Source organism: Grus americana, chromosome 8 (genome assembly GCF_028858705.1).
Source record: "Grus americana isolate bGruAme1 chromosome 8, bGruAme1.mat, whole genome shotgun sequence".
Lineage (NCBI taxonomy): Eukaryota > Metazoa > Chordata > Aves > Gruiformes > Gruidae > Grus > Grus americana.
In genome coordinates, this window is record NC_072859.1 from 18,499,934 (window position 1) to 18,511,887 (window position 11,954).

Genomic DNA, 11,954 nt, shown 5'->3' on the forward strand with positions numbered 1-11,954 from the left:
CAATTTCTCCCCATCTGAAAAGTCATAAAAGCCCCACTGCGAGAAAGGAAGATTTGTCTCACCCGGGTCCAGAGTGCAAGTTTTTTATTAAACTAAAGCCAAAGCCTGGCAGAGCAGTCAGACACTTTCCCCCCCCGAGCTCTGGATGGCAGCAGATGCGAATGAGAGCGGGAAGAGCCGCGGAACCGGCAGCTTTCCCCGGTGAGCCCTGCTCTGGCAGCCCTCAGCTCCCGCCTCTCCCCAGCATCGCAGGATAAACATGCAGAGAAAAAGGTTATTCCCAACCACAGCGAACCTTTCCTTCGCCGTCAGCACTGACTTCTCAGCCAAAGATACGTTGTGCCGGGGCAGAACAGTGATTTCAAGGTCCAGATAGCCTTCATACAGAATTGTTTGTGCACCCACGCTTTACACACGCACCCTCGTGCAGACCAGGCAAGTTTCTCGCATTGAATGTGAGATTTATACAACGGGCACTTTCCTATACGTTCAGGGCTGTATGCCTCGTGTTTGCAACACAGCGGCCTCTTTTCTGCAGCCTTCTTTGCACTGCTGGGTGCAGCGCTGCTCAACCTGATCAGTAGCCTCGTGCTTGTGAATGGGATGAAGGAGCAGCGTCAGGGTTGCCCCGCAGATGGGATCAGACCAGCGTGGGGGCTGTACAGTCAGGGGGACTCCCGCTGGAAAGCACCCGCAGCGAGTGCCATGGGCTGGCTGCCTCAGCAAGCCTGCCAAGGGCCTGCCTGCCGCTTCCCCGTAACCTGGCACAGATGTTGTCTCTTCTCAAGAAAAAAACACATTTGAAGATTTGTCCTGTGCAAGAAAATGCACGGGCGCAGCTCTATGCATTTTGCTGTATGCAAAATAAAAAAATGTGAGGAATTTAAAAATAGCATATATGTGCACAGAATCCAAAGGCTATCCTAGGTAACAATTCAATACAAATGTGGTGGGAATAAACTGATTTTCCCAAGTGGCTTGGAACTCACAGAAGTCAAAATTGTGAAGTACCATCTCTGCTTGAGGACTGAATGCGTGCTGCAGAATGAGCTGCTGAGGCATTCAAGCACTAAGTGGATTCTCACCCCTTTCCAATGCATCTGGCTGGGCCAAATGAGATGGCGAATGAAAATGCTATTGAATAAGCAGCTCTGAAGGGAGGAAATCATGCAGAATAGATAGATTTGTGATCATCGAAACGATATCTGGCTAATGGGTATTCAAAATAAACACAAAGATCCAGAAAACCTGATTAATCTGAATCAGCTACTCCTAAGACTAACAAAGGTGAATGTTTTATCTGTTGCCCTAGGGCAAAATCTACTGAGGGATTCAACAAATTAAACTCTCTGGTAGGCTATGCAACCTAAGAGGACTATTGCATAAAGGAGAACAGGATTTATAATGAGGTGCCTGAGAGGGAAACACTGGGATTGAACAGGAGATTGTTAGGATGATACATTATTATTATGAGATATTTAGGGGAAAGGCCAAAGGCAAGGAAGGGAGGAACAAAGGTAGATCAGGGAAGAACAATGAAGATTGAGGTGGATTGGAGAAGGAGAATAAAAAGGACCATTTGCATGTAAACAGGTTGCTGGTCAGTACGTTTCTGTGGCTGAGCCCTGTGATTGACTGCCACTGTCTGCCCTATCCTCTTTCTAAATTCTGTTTTTAACTATTTTCCATGTGATTGTGTTCTCTGTTCTGTGTTTGTGCTTGTGATCTGCTTATGAACTCCAAGCCAGACTAGTAGGTGAGTCAAATGAGCAGTCTGGGAGACAGGTACCGGGAGATCCTTGAAGGGGTTTTTCCTGAGCACGCATCCTTAGAACCAGGATCGGGCTATGCACGCTGCCTGCCTGTGGTGTGGGTCTCTGTAAAGACCCAGACTGAGAACGGGCAGAAGCAGGACCAAGGCACCTAACACTCCCCGTTTGTAGGATAGAGGACTTGATGCCAAAAGGCATCTTTTTTGTGAATCTCTCCACCGTTCTCCAAAAGCACATTTGTTCTGTGACTAATCCATCTCATTACAGCATACTCATTACATCATACTAGACTACCAAGAGTCACAGGGTTAAGCCTCTATATTTTGTCATATTAACAGTCTGACTTCAAAAGGTTAGAAGCAGCCCCTGAAGAAACCGATCATCATTGAAATCAGCTGAGAGATTCAGACAGACTTCAGGAAGCTCTGAATGGGCCCATGCACATCATGGCAAGGTTACTTATAATTTGTACGCAACCCCCGATGTTATTATGAAAATTACTGCTATCCTGTGTATCGTTTCACCATCTGAGGAAGTTATTGACAACAGAGGTAGTTGTAATGGGGAGAGCAGTCTGTCAAAGAAAAGAGGGTATGTGAAAAAGAGAACGTCTGATTATGAAAAATTTGTTCTCATACAAACAAGCACTTCAGGCACCAGACAGAAGAGGAGGTGCTTTCACATGCAGCCCTGCAAACGCACAGGTATATTTGGGCTTTTAAAGTTATTGTCCCAGAACCAGAAGCTCAGGGAGAAGAAACTGGATCTGAGGGCAAACCAAGGCTACAGCAGGTATAACATAAATTTTTTTTGATTCAATAAAAACAGATCAGCAAAAGCGTATTATTTTAGACTTAATTGTGATCAATGGGCCACTGTTGGTTTCAGGCTTTGTAAAACAAAGACTCCTTCTTTCCTCCCTGCAGGACTCCAGAAAGGAAAAAAAAAAATCTAAGCTAAGCAAAGCAAAACAAAATGGAGACATAAGAAGAGAAAGGGAACAGACCAGTATTGTACTTCATTCATTCTCAATGATCCAAAACATGAATGTTTCAGCTCAGTATAGAATCTCCCTGTGCAATCCTGTTCTGCTCTTGAATTAATGTTCTGCTGCTTCCTTGGGATTGTTTTCTTGGGGTTTTTTTGTAAATTCTTCAGAGCAGTACAGGGATAGGAGAACAATCCGTGATTTCTCCAAGCACACACAACAGCACGGTTATTGTGAAATACAGCTCTTTTGTAGTTCAGTACTGTAACTACCCACGCCCTCTCCTCCTCTTTCCAAGTGTGTGTTTTCTTCTACCCTTTCATTTAAAGCATTGTCTAAAACCTGAAGAAATTCTGTAAAATTACTATCAATTGCTGCTAACAGTGGTTAGCAACCAGATACTAGCGACTGTGGAGGCCTAACACCAACAAATCCTCTGTATTTCATTGCAGTGGAGTTGATCTAAATCTCATCGACAATAAGGAAGGGGGGGATGTCTTCTGGCCTTTGATGGAAGCTCTCTGTCTCTTAACTCTGTTTAGAGCCGGTGTGACTGACATAATGTTTAAATCTGCAGGAGTACATCTCCAACAGTGCATCTCTCCGTTGCCGTTAAAACAGCATTCACAGCAATGGAATGTTTTGGGTTTGGGGTTTTTTTTTTATTTTTAACATACATCTCCACTGACACTTGACATTTTAAGGACATGGCTTTCTTTGCATTTTAGGACAATGGGGAGTGGAGCAGGAACATGAAAATTGCATTGATTTTTTCTAGAACATGAAATCTAATTCCCTTTGTTTTTTCTTAGATATTAACATAGAAGCAGATCCTTCCATCTGAGCCTCACAGAAGAACCATGGTAACCATCCAGAGCCACGCTGATTTCAGTGGGCTCTTATGTCTGTCATCACAGCATAAATCAGAGCCATAATATGATATTTCCAAAGCTGAAATATTATGGCCTCTGTATGTATATATTGTACAACACAAGCATAAAAAATGCCCTAAAATTCAGCAGTAGGGAGTGGAAACATCCTGATGCAGAAACATACTAATCATGTTATAAAAAAACCACTTAGAATATAGGTTATAAGCCAACCAAACTTAACAAACTTGTTCATATAGCTCCCTTACAGCAAAGACTAGAAGCTTTCAGATGTGCCGTGGCAGAGACCTGCTGGAGCCTCATCAGCACCCCACAAGCAGCAGTGGGCACTCGTCGGAAAGAGTGATTGCTATGACTTTTGGGTCACAGTAGAACACAGAAGTGAGGGTAGCAGAACCCATTTCAAGCTTTGGTTTGGCTTTCAGCATGATTTCCAACTGCTGGTTGGTTGGGAATAGAGAGGGGATATCAGCTTCATTATCACACATCCCTAGAGGAAAAAGGATCTTTGCAGAGCAACTTATTAGTAATTGGCAAATTATCAGTGAAGTGCCTTACTTTTCTTGCAAGCAAATACTTATGAGCAATTATGCTTATTGCTTTTTAGATTTACAACTTACTTTTACTTTATGCGCCTTGGAGGCCAGCTCTAGCTATTATCTAATCTTGCAGGAGAGTGCTGCTGGAGGTGTGTAGGACTCTGGCTGGGCTGTTTGCCCTATAGCCTCCACACCGGGCGAGTCAGAGCTGCGAAGGTGCCCTAAGCAAAGACAGAACTGGACTTGTCATTGTTCATTGCCCCTTCACCGTCAGCCCACCGATGTCCTGGAACACTTCTTTCGGTTGCCTGTTACATGCCCGTTTGCTCCCATGCCATAACCCCTGCCTAACCTTCCCTGTCCTTCAAAAAGAAAAAAAGCCAAAGAAGACATTTAACTAACACAAACATACGTGTTCATTGCCAATATATTTCAACCATTTTGTATAGGTACTAATATATCGGAAAGGGCACAAACCCAGTTCCCTCACAAAAAATTTTGCATTTAAGTAGTTTTTATGCACATGCCCTCTCTCACACATACAGAGTAGCTGACGTAGCAATATACCATTCACAGCAAGGGTTTATTCACACTGTTTTGCTGGAAAGTTTGACCAGTGCATATACATTTGAAACACTCTTTAGACAGGAGCAGCATGTATGAGAAACTGTGAGGTTCCAAGATAAAAAATGTGAAGATAAATAACACTTGCAGCCCACAGCAGCAGTCAGGCAACTTATCTCAGAGTATAAAGTCATGCTTCTATACATTCCCTTTTAAAATAAGAGTCACCATTAACTAAGATACTGTTACTGTGACAAGAATGCCGAACACGAGATGTGAAGCAGCATGTCATCTTCCTGGGAAAAAATAAATAATTGGGCGATTTTTTTCATGCAGCTCCAGTGGCTGAGGACTTTTAAGGCCAAAGATCTTGGTCTCTAGTCCACCTTATGACTATGGTTCTATAGGCAAACCCGTGGGCTTGCTACAGAAAGAAAAAGAGAAGCCTGCAGAGGAGAGCCCCAGATGGGAAGGGACCTACTCCAGGCAACCCCCCATGGAGGGGGCTCTTCAGAAACAGAAAACTCATCCCTGCCACGGGAGCAGAAGAAAATGCACAGCAGACTGCCCTGTCCACTCTGACATCTGGCCTCTCTCTGTACAGTTAGTGGGACACAGCGGCATATTTGTTACTGCTTTCGTAGGGAAATGGGTAGAAGAGGGCAGGTCTCATTTTCTTCCATGCTGCACTAAGCTTAGAAGAGTTTAGGATGTGGGCTTCCTACAGGAACTGTTCACAAAGGTAGGAGGCTGCCCATGCTCCTCTGCCTCCACCCTCAAAACTGCTGTGAATTCACAGAGTTTAGAAATAAGTAAAAAAAAAAAAAAAGGGAAAAGGTTGAGGGTATAATTATTTGCAGTTGCATGCCACTTTCTGAGCCTTTACTCTTGGGTTTTATTCTTCAGCTTTTCAGTGTGACTCTCAGCAACATCTTTCTCATTTTTAATTTATTGTTTTTATTGTTATTTAAAGCTCAGGTTTCCCTGCTGTCTTGAGTCAGACTGCAGAGGTGTACAGCAACCACTAACTGCTACAAGATTTGTGATAGAATCACCAGAATGTCAACATACGGGTTGACATAACATTTCAGATATTTTTTCCTGCATTTCCAAAGTAGTTTGTTCCAGGAACAATTTTCATGTGGCTCAATACATCCTGCCATGAGAGTGCTCAACATTTTTTTCTTTAAATTGCGTTATGTTGGTGACTATTACCAAAGCAGCTGGTCTACAGAATGTATTTTCCCATAGTGCGGGAAGAGAAAATTGCCATCTGATTTTGCTGGATTTATGATATAGTGTGTACACCATGGCACACAGTCAAACTTTCACATAACGGTTTATTTCCAGGTTACTGAGATTTTATAGGGGAATTGCTGCATAGTTTCGTGAAAACAAGGAACATATGCAGAAGCCTTTAATATACATAAAAGAAGAAAATAGTCGGAGGCTCTTTCTCACACTGCATGCATGCTCCTTTCCACGCACTTCAAGGACGACAGAAATTTCAGCAAACACTTTACCATTCAAGGCTCACAAAACCTGCATATGCTGCACGTTTCTTGATCAGGTTTGTGCATGTAGTGTGTGCTCAGTACAATCTAAAGATTTAAGACTGAAAATAATGCTTCTCTGTGCTTTCCATTTGTTATGCTTTGAATTAATCTGCACTGAGGAGCCTCACATCCAAATATTCTGGTTTTTGTGAAATCTCTGATGATAACACACTCCGTTAGCTCAATAATTGTGCTGTTAAACCTTCTTTGGAGCCTTGGTCTGGAGACAGGGGGTAGGTTTATTCACTGCAAAAGGTGGGTGCTGTGCCACCCCCCACACACACATGTCAGCAGCCAGGGCAGCAGCTCCCAGGGCATCAGGGAGATGAGTGCCTTGGCATTGACAGAGGTCTTGTGCCCCCACAGCTCTGCCCTGGGAAGCTTCACTCCAAGGTCCGAAAAATGCCTTTTGCTGTGGTAACTCTGCCTGCTCCGCTCCGCAGCACGGCTCTGCCTCGCCGGGAGACAGCTGCTTCTGCTGAGCCCAAAGCAGCTCTTCCAACAAATGATAGAAAGCATCTGCTCAATATCAGCTTTTCCTTCCTCCTCCTCTTCCATTGCACTTGTTACTCTGGGTCTCTCAAGTCCTGGCACGAATGTAGAGATGCTCTCTGCAGCCTGAGCACATTCATCAGCGTGAGGATCGCAGTGTCTGTCAACATTTCCTCCACGATACTTGAGAGCACTTTGAAACCAGTGCTGGCTGCCTTTCAAAAATCTCAGTGAAACATGGATTTCACTCAGCTCTGTGCTCCAGGGTCATATACCTCCTGGGCACGTGGTTCCAGCCAGCCTCATCGACTGCGGTCCCAATCCAGGAGCACTTTAAGTGCAGATAACCTCATCTAACTGTGCTTATAGATCTTAATACAGATGTACTGCACGGGTTTTCTGCACAGATGCACAACCCTCCCTTTTTGAGGGCTTTTTAAGATCTCGTCCTTTCATCCAGTTTCTGTGCAGCCACACAAATAGCTGAAAGGACCTGCTGAGGGAGGGCAGAAGTGAGCATCAGGGGGAGATGGGGGCTTCAAAGGTAGTTTTTCTCACCTTTTTACAACCAAGGGACATGTAACCTCAACTCCAGCCAGGCTAATGGATTTGCCCCCTTCACCACTGAGATTTCCCTGCACAAAGCCCAGAAGTAACTTAGGGAGCTACGGGAGGGAGCCGTGAAGATTTGTACTTTTTTCTAGGTGGAATATGTTAAGCGTTCTGGGACAGAAAGGTCAAATAAGGACTCAACCAAAATGAAATGCATGCATTCCTCCTTCCTGCTTACATTTACCAGACAGCCCAGTGACCTCCAGCCACGTGTGCTGGTGAACTGGCTTTGTTATGGGGTCTGACCCCAATCTTCCCTGTGTCTGACAGTCATCTCTCTCCCTTTCTCTCCCTCCTTTCCCAGTTATGGCTCCAGAACCACAGGCGAGCTAGCAGAGAGCTACCAGTGTGAGGGATGTGTGCTTATGTATTTTTCCATGAGAGGCAAAAGTCAAATGCAAACATATAGGTCCAGCACGATGTTAAGGCCAGCTTCAGAGCACCAGGATTAGCGCTTCATGAAGCGATCGGGCTGCGCTGCCTCCTGCCACGTTCCTGCACGCAGAACACTGGGGTTTGGAAATGGATATACCATGTGCAATGCCTGAAACTGGCCCCAAGTGCTCTGGTTGCCCAGCTCACACCCACGTACGAGGGCCAGCTCCAGCTCCGTGTGTCTCAGAGACCATGTGTGAGACAGCTGCCCCAGGAACCTGGTTCTAGCTTTCTCCTTGTATGTATACGGAATTTTACCTGCGTTGTGCTTGTTCAGTGGAATTCAAATGCGGAGCCAAAGATTGCTCCACAACCGCCTCACAACAGCGCGATTCATCGGATAGCATTTGCAAGGGGCCATCCCAGTGCCCGTCCCCTGGAAAACCCCTGGCTACGCCAGCAAAACCCTCTGGTGGCAGTGCTTGTATGGGTGGGGGTCCTGCTCAGGGGGGGTTATTCCTGGCAGACACTCATGCACTCATATTGTCAGTCTATGACTGAAAACAATTTTCATTTACTCATCTAGAACAAGCTTTCAGTACTACAGGGAAAAAATTGGTTTCCATGTTATTTCTGGAAGCTTATACAATGTTTTTCCACTTTCTCCTTTCCTCTGGGCAACGCCTCTCCTTTGCATAATTTCATTAACATGTATAAACTCTCCAAGATATATACCAGGGGAAGGAGAGTGAAAGCAGCAATCACAGAAAAAAAAACCCCAAAATACCACTTTCCATCCAAGTTACACAAAAAATTTGCAAAATTCCTTGGCGCCAGAAGCGTGGGGAATCGGAACCACCTACTAGCAAGCGAAGGTGGGGTTCCTGTGTGCACAGTCAGGGCCGTGCCAGCAGCATTAGGGAAGGTATTTTTACAGACGCCTGAAGTAGGGAGACTCAGCACCCCTCGCTAACATCCATGCCACGGCTAGTCAGACCAGCCAAATTAAAGGCAGGACTGGAACATCACCCTGTACTGTGACATACCTTCCCTTGGCATATACACGTACCTCAGGTGAAAAGGTCAGAGATCCCTACATATTTATTTAAAAGACAGAAACCAGACTGCTGTTAAATGTGGGACAGGGTCGCCTAGGACGTCAGCTCTAGGATGTGGGGTTTTGAATCGGAGCTTCACGTCTTCTCAGATTAAGTTCATCTGGGGATCTGAGTAAGGATAGGGAAAAAGAAAATTGAAGTTGTTTATGAAGTCCTTTAATTTGCTGAAGGATCAGGCCCGACAGGGCTAAAGAAACTTGTAAACTGACCACAAGAACCAGGGTAGCGTCCCAGGATCCATCCAGCCTAGCGAGGGCAATGCCAGAGCAGCTGTCTCTCCACAGACCTTCACCATTTCCCTCCTCAAAGACAACACATAAAGCCACTTCCCAGATGCTCTAAGTCACAAGAAAAGCAAAGCTGTGTATCAGCAACCGTGGATATGGCTTTGTCAATTCTAGCTCTCAGATTAAATCGATACTCTCACCATCTAACTGCTGCATGGGAAATGAAAATGAATTGATGGTCTTGGATCTTTTCCCAGCAAGCTAGTGTCCGCTTCTCAATGCCACCAAAACGAGTATCACCATCTGGCTCTCCTCTTGAGGCTTCAGCAAAACACACAGAGCGGATACAAGGACCGACCTGCCTTCTCAGCCTTACGCCTGCTCCCTGCCTACTTCTGGATCCGGGCCCCAGGGCAGGGCCGACCGGCCAGGCGCTCTCTGCTATATCCCTGGCTGAACCAGATCGGCAAAGACAGGGACAACATAAAGCTTGGAAATTTTTCAGCCACAAGCATGTTTCTTTGCCTCTTATTCATATCCCTGTAAATATTTATCCCGAAATGGCATTTGAAGATCCACATTCTATACTGTATCTGTATTTGCTCCTGGCATGCCTCAGACAGTGCAAATCAATAAAGGCCGTTTCGCTTGCAGGAGTTTGAAGCCGTGGTGTTTGCCCAGTAAACATCCTGTACACACACTCCTTCATTGCTACAGAGAACTGCACCAAAGTAAAAATATCTCAGGGACTTCTCCTGGTCTCAGAGCCTGCGAAAGGATATTCTTACAGAAGCTGAAGGGCTGGATTGTGCAACCCTTACAGCAGCGGGCACTTACCTGCACAACCAGCCCATTGAGAAGGTCTGGCACAGCAATGTTCCCCACAAGTCTGTGGTTTCAATGAACCAGCAAATTAGTTAATGAAGGACGGCAGCGTCTCCAAAACAGCTGAGGTCTCAGCCCTGAATTTTAGTGGGTGCCTTTTTCTGATAAGTTTAACATAAAATCTTTTCAGGAAGAAAACTGTCCCCACAGAGGGATAGGATGCTGTGATAGAACGATTCCTCCAAACTCGTGGAAGTTTTGCTTCAGATTTTATTAGGAGGAATTCGGCCAGATTTGGCCAGACTTTTTACTATTTCAAACTGGCAGCAAAAAAGAAGAAAAAAGTGTTCACCCGAGTGATTCATTTCAGCAGCTTCAGGACATCCTGTAGTGTCTTACAGGGAAATAATTGGGATTCAGAAATGTATAAAAGACCACTCCAAATCCCATATGTCCTTTAATTCAACAATGATGTTGTAGGCCACTGTCAGCCCGACTGTGACAAAGAAATTTCTGCCAGAAAAAAACCCCTTAAAAACCAAACAAGAACCAAGCCACAAGGAAGATAAAATAAAGACTGCAGAGATTGTTGTCAAACTTTTTGCAGGCTGAAATCAGAGCTGTTGTGCACAATGGCTTGAGTGTGCAGTTTTCAAAAGAGGCACCTGGAAAAAAACAAGCTTTGAATCATTTTGGATGTGAAACCAAAGGAGTTGAGAAAAAATAATTTGGGAACAAAAGAAAGTCTATTAAGAGGGGGCAGGGCAGAAACAGTTTACCTCTACCTCAGCTAGTGATCAAGCTCTGAGAAGCATCCCAGGTTTTTTGGAGGATGGTTTCACTGGAGCTCATTTAACCCTATGCTTTATGTGACAGAGCTTCGGATGCTGAGCAGCGAAGAGGCAGAACAGCCCTGCAACAGTCAGCACGTTGAACTGCAGGATTTCTGTGCTTTTGGTGATGTGTTAGGACAGGTTCCAAACTCCCCATAATCTCACAAGCTGTGCCTGACTTCAACTCTGCAACGTTAGAAACAGATTTCCACCAGCCCAGCCTTTGACAGCCATTTAGCCACTGCCTTTGTGTGACAACTTGTAGAAGGAACCAAGAGCTGCGTCTCCAAACATGGTGGCTGCTCTGGGAGAGAGCGAGCCACACTGCTCTGCTCAGGCTGGGAACACCTTTGCATTTAAAAGTCAGCTCCAAATAGCTCTAAAATGCCTGGCTCGCCCTCCCCCAAAATGCAGCACACTCCTCCAGCGCTCCCCCAGCACACAGGCGAGGTGGAGCAGCCCCATCTGGATCGTTTTGTGCGCAGTGCTCTGGAGAGGCACAAAAATCAGCAAAAGCCAAGCACCAACCATTTGTCCCTTCCTCCCTTCTGGGTGTCAGACCAGGGGCCCACCCCTTTGGCACAAATCAGGGAGGACCGGGGCAGTCCCCCTGTGAGCACATATGGGGCTGCAGCAGTGAGTGAAGCTCCTTCCATGTCTCCTGTACAGGAGCCCACGCCACAGCCAGCCTCTGCAGGCTGTCCAGGCTCAGACCGCTCGGGAAGTAGCGAGCGACAGGGCGTCTTGCACGGGGCAGGAGGGAGAGGGGCCACTGCCAGCGAGGAGCCTCCCGAGCAGGGCAAAGGCGAGCAGCGGGGGCACGTACCGCAGTCTGGGCCTGCTGGTGTGACACAACCAAGGAAGCATCTATCAATCAAAGGCTGTAGCTTACACCAAGGAGTAATGACTCTTCCCTTCAAGCAGATGGTGCCTCTGTGCTCAGCACTGCAGGCCAGTCTGGAAAAAGCAAAAGGGAGTATGTGCTGTGGAGGACGGATGAAAGTGAGGCAAAGAAGGGCAGAGAAATTAGTTTCTCTATCACAGAAAGTTGTCCCAAGCAGCCTATAGTAAAGCTGTCCTGACAGAGGAATCAAAGCCATGGCCGTGGCTAGCAGCCATGCTGCCGCGCTCTGGGGTGTGAGCAGATGCTGTAGTTGCGGTGC

The 11,954-nt window shown here is 46.0% G+C and overlaps 1 long non-coding RNA gene across 1 annotated transcript; it reads right to left on the reverse strand.

Annotated features, from left to right (window-relative positions):
- Nucleotides 1–8,895: 8,895 nt before the first annotated feature.
- On the reverse strand, nucleotides 8,896–10,989 carry LOC129209532 (uncharacterized). Its single transcript, XR_008578101.1, has 2 exons — nucleotides 9,116–10,989; nucleotides 8,896–9,014 (listed from the first exon to the last, which is right to left on the reverse strand). It is a non-coding gene; the product is annotated as an uncharacterized LOC129209532 (long non-coding RNA).
- Nucleotides 10,990–11,954: the final 965 nt, after the last annotated feature.